Source organism: Ailuropoda melanoleuca, chromosome 14 (assembly GCF_002007445.2).
Source record: "Ailuropoda melanoleuca isolate Jingjing chromosome 14, ASM200744v2, whole genome shotgun sequence".
Lineage (NCBI taxonomy): Eukaryota > Metazoa > Chordata > Mammalia > Carnivora > Ursidae > Ailuropoda > Ailuropoda melanoleuca.
The window spans coordinates 32,392,067-32,396,950 of record NC_048231.1 but is presented as its reverse complement, the minus strand read 5'-3'; the positions used below and the strand labels follow the sequence as shown (position 1 = coordinate 32,396,950).

The 4,884-nt window shown below is 50.6% G+C and overlaps 1 protein-coding gene across 1 annotated transcript in view; it reads left to right on the top strand.

The window, feature by feature from the left end:
• Window positions 1–1,032: 1,032 nt before the first annotated feature.
• SERPINA12 (serpin family A member 12) overlaps window positions 1,033–4,884 on the top strand; it is a 15,490-nt gene continuing 11,638 nt past the window's right edge. The window contains exon 1 of the mRNA XM_011226534.3: window positions 1,033–1,248. The gene's annotated coding sequence lies outside the window, so the exon portion shown is untranslated. The remainder of the gene's footprint in view (window positions 1,249–4,884) is intronic.

Below are 4,884 nucleotides of genomic sequence, written 5' to 3'. Positions count from 1 at the left end.
AAGCCTTGGCTGGGCCATCAGCTCTGTACAGCTTTGGGGATGCAAGTCGTGCCTCTGCTAAAAGTAGCATCCTGAAGGAAGAGAAGCGCTGCCCACCACTCCTGGTCCTGCGGCCACGTGGGACCTATTATGGAACGTCACGAAGTGGGGAAGGAATATTTGCATGATCTTTCTGCTCATTAGAATTAGTTAGAGAATGCCGAATTGAAACAGGTGCAGGGCACCTGGGGGACTCAGTGGGTTAAGCGTCTGCCTCTTGATTTTGGCTCAGGTCATGATCCCAGGGTCGTGAGAATAAGCCCAGTGTCGGACTCCATGCTCAGCGTGGAGTCTGCTTGAGATTCTCCCTCGTCCTCTGCCCCTCCCCCTGCTTGCACAATCGCGCTCTGTCTCTCTCCCTCTCTCTTTTTCTCTCTGTCTCTTTTTGTCTCTCAAAATAAAAAAAAATTAAATCTTAAAAAAAAAATAAATAGGTGCATGGGACTCATCTCTCTTCCATCCTGGGATCAGTGGGTTTGAGGGTAAGAATTTCATTATATTTTAAATCTTTTAAAATTAATTCTTAGGGTAGACCTGTTCCTTAAAGACAACCGGGAAAATGCAGAAAAGTCAGGAGGGGAAATCCACCCATTGTCTCATTACTCCAGTGCAACCTGCCGACAGAAAGTAATTTGTCATTTTCTTGAATGATCACAAACTTTGATGTGTTTGATTCCTGCTATCCCCATCAGAAACTATGTATTTCATTGTTTCTCTTCCCCCAAAGGACTCCATGCCAGCTAAGGTAATGAACTGATCTTTGTAGAGAGCTGGAAAAATAGCAAAAGAAAGAAATGGGGGATACTAGGAATGACCCCAAGAAACCCAGCTATCAACCTCTTCCCATCAATGGCAGTGGTGATGTTCGAATTGATTATTTAATAGTAATCTACATGTAAAACACTCCAGGTTCCAGACCCACAGCGATTGGGAAATGGCTAGTTGCAAAAGATATAAATGGACTTCATTAGAAAAGCCACAGCCCAGCAGGTGTGGTCTAAATATCGCAGGGCTGCCTCCGGGGATGAGGAGAAGCCCCCGAGGAAGTGGTGTGGCCATTGCTCCCAGAGTCTCCATCACCTGCCCACTCAGGCCGGCTCATTTTATTGGCCTTTGGTCTACTTTACCAAGAGGCTATGGAAGTATAAATAATAAAGCAAGAAAAGCAGATCCATTTGGCCGGCTCAGTGGATTTCTCCTGAATGTACTGTGAGTATCCAGTGTTGTTGTTTGGTTGGTTGGTTTTTTGTCTACTCCGTGCAAGGTTGTGGCAGGATGCCGTGCAGCCCCAGGGTGGGTGTCTTGACGGAAATTCTCGAGGATTTCCAAATCGGGGAAACCCCTCTTTTGAAGAGTGCTCTGGGCATTTTGATGAGCCCTGATTCATTTTCACGGATGTCCACCCCCAGTGCTCTCCTAGAAGAAAAACCTTGGTGGGGGTGGGAAGGGGGGTTGTCCCAGGAGATAAGGGGGTACTTTCCATTTGGGTCTGCCCCTGCCCTGTGACTCAGGCTTTGCTCAGCCTCACCTGGCTGTTTGTCTATCTTTATCTTTCCCCGAAGACAGAAGCTGTATCTACCAACTCACGATTTCGGGGAAGAAAGGGAGGCCAAAGAGCCAGTCCCACGTACTGTTGCAGAATTGCCTTAATGAGTTGGATTTTCACTCTGGTCCATCAAAATGCATGCGTGACTTCAGATAACGCCCTTGTCTTCTAGGCCTCCCTTTCCCCTTTCTGGCACAAGTGGCCCCAGAGTTGACGGTGGCACAGACTTTCCAACCCTTGCATTCCTTCACCCTGGATGAGGAACGGGCCAGATAAAGAGCTGGAAAGTGCTTGAGGGTTTGGAGAAGTCTGAGGGGCTGGCTGGGACCTCGCCTCTCAGGAGAGAGAGCTCCATGTGCGGGCTCCAGGGAAGGCTGCGGGCGGGCACATGGTGAAGGCTCTAAATATTTCTTAAAAGAATGAAGGCAGAAATCTCCAGGGCAAATGTAGGGGTGAAATGATGGACTCGTGTCCCACCCTCTTATTTCCCAGGAAGGAGGATGAAGTCTATTGCAATGCTCATTGGATTTCGTTCCCAGGTCCTCTCTCACCTGCAGCAGGGGAGGGAGGATATGTCTTACCACCACTTAGCTCTAAATCTGCTTCCAAAAATAATGTCTAATACGTCTAGCATGATCTCCTCTTAAAACAATACCAATTCCCTAAAATAGGTGGACCCCAGCGCCGAGCTGGGGGCGCGTTCTCAAGCCCAGGGCTTTGGTGCTGGTCTTTTGGGGTGCCAAGACACATCTTTAGGAAGGGTCCCTCAGATCCCACAGTCCCAGGGAAGGCATTGAGTGTATGCAAGGGCTGTGCCCTCCGTGGAGAACTTTGGAAAGGACTGCAGGGAAACTGGGGCCTCAGAGGGCCTGGGGCTCCACAGGGCAGGGCAGAACACCGCTGTCCAGCCTGTGCAGGAAGAGGCGCCTCACCAAGCAGGGGGCACTGTGAGTGCCCGTCACTCATTAGGGCTCGAGCCACCGGGCAGGGGAACTCGTCCCGAGCCCCCTAAGCTTCTTAGGTTCACTGGCTTGAGGACAGGTACTGCATGAACTTTTCCCTGCCCGGGGCTGTAACAAATAGCCCCAGACTGCCAGGCGCAGAGTGGTTCTGATTCCTGCGTGGGCTCTGCTGGCTGCCGTCTTGTTTCCCCAAAACTACCGGTGAGCGTTAAGTACAGAAGGACTTTCAATTCTTGTTGCAAGTGCTACGCTCTCAGGCTCTCCCCGCCCCTCAGTCTCTTCCATTGGCTGATTCCCATTACGAAGCTCATCGGCGTGGTGTGGGAGGTGAGAGCAGACTCCCTCCCTGGGGACCCCCTCTGCTAGCAGACCCAGGGCTCCTACGCCGCTCGGAGGGCACCTCGCCTGGCTTGGATCTGTCTTCAGGAGGGATGAGTCCTGAGTCCGGGCCACACTATTTCATCTGTTCATAAGGAAAAGGAATTAATTCCCCAGATGAAAAGGGAATGTGGGGGCAGGAGAGTCCGAGAGGAGTCGCAAGGCGGATGGTAGCTTTATCCGCCCCATGTGGCCCCCACCAGGCTCAGGTCCTATCTTGTTCTTTTTCTTCCTGATTGTGTTTATTTATTTTATTAGGACAACAGCCACATACCCACACACCCACACAACCATACAACCATACACACACACACTCCAAACTAAAAACCAACAAAGAATTGCTCAACGTGGGCAGTCTATCAGCGTATTGGGAAATAACCAGTAGCTCAGCTATTTTAATGAATGGAATAAAAGTTAGCCTCCTCAGGGCACCTGGGACTGGTACCCACCTGGCAAGTTTGAATCGAGTTTAGAACCTGTGATGACAGATGGAGAGGCCCAGAAATGGGGCCAGTGTGTGCTGTTTGGGGAAGAAAGGCTGGGCTGTTGGGGCTCCATGGAGCAGGCAGGGGGCTGGTGGGGACCCCCAGGACACAGGCTTATGGAGGTGGGGCAAGGGGAGACCCGGCCAGGGTGTGGTCCGTGTCTCCACGGCCAGGGGCAGCGAGGTGACTAGCAGCGGCTAGTGGGGAGGAGGCCAAAGGATCGCTCCCCATGCCCATTTAGTAGATGAAGACACTGAGGCTAGAAAGGGTTAATAGACTTCTTCTGGGCCACCTCACAGACACACAAGCAGGAAAGGACCAATATCCAGACTTTGAATTCCATAATCAGTTCTTGTTCCAAAAACTTGGAGAAGTAGAAAACACTTTTAGGGGCCACTGACCAAGGATCACTATAAAAGCGTGTGTGTGTGTTCCAGAAGCTTCCAGCAGCTTCCCTCCTCTGCTCCGGGTTCTACAGCTCCTGGCCCTGTGCTCAGACCCACACTCTGCTCCTGGCAGGTTGTCCAGAGGCCTCACATCTCACCTGGCTGGTGGTGAACTTCCTGCTGAGAATGTTCTCTCCCCTCCTTGACAGAGGGGGCTAACTTCTCCACTCCCGGGTGTTGGGAATTAGCTCCCATGCAGGCAGCAATCTACTCTGAATACAAGGAGCTTCTATTTTCATTTCTTTTCTTTTTTTATCAAATTTTTATTTAAATTCTAGCTAGTTACCCTATAGCCTAGTACTGGTTTCAGGAGTGGGGTTTCGTGATTCATCACTTCTGTACAACACCCAGGGCTCATCCCAACAAATGAAGCTTCTATTTTTAAACCAGGCCGACTTTGTAAAGAGTCCAGCCCACTAACCTCGCGGAGATCAAATCCTTTCCATTTTTAATTTTCTTTCGTTTATCTGAAACATCCTCAGGGCCTTTATGAATCTTGCCTTCTATAACCTAGCTTCAGACAGCCCCTAGAGCCCTTATCCATCACCAGCTATGTTTCATGTTTACCAGAATCTACGGCATTAGGAGTGGAAGGTGCTGAGAGATCACCTAAGCTCAGAGAGGGGGCGTCCTCTTCAAGCGTCACACAGCAGAGGGGCATGTGAGATCAGAGCCCAGAGTCCTAACTGCTCGGTAGTCCTGGGATTTTTTAATACAGACTCGTATTTGTTAGGATGCTTTTGTCCTTGAGTAGCTGACTCCCTAACTCCCACTAGCACCCTGGAAGTCTAGAGGCAGGATGGGCTCTGGGTTCACCTAATCTGTGGCTGCAGCTCTGATTTCTCTGCAAAGCCCTGCATGCGTACAGACCTTCCTGCCCAGGACATCCAGAGAAAGAGAGAGGGCAGCACCTCAGTATGCCAACAAAGAGCCCCGAAATTCACCTTCCTTGGATCACGGAGGTCATGCGCCCCTCCCTGACCAGCTCTCAGGGCTGAAACTCACTATGACCTGGTTGGGTCGGGCCC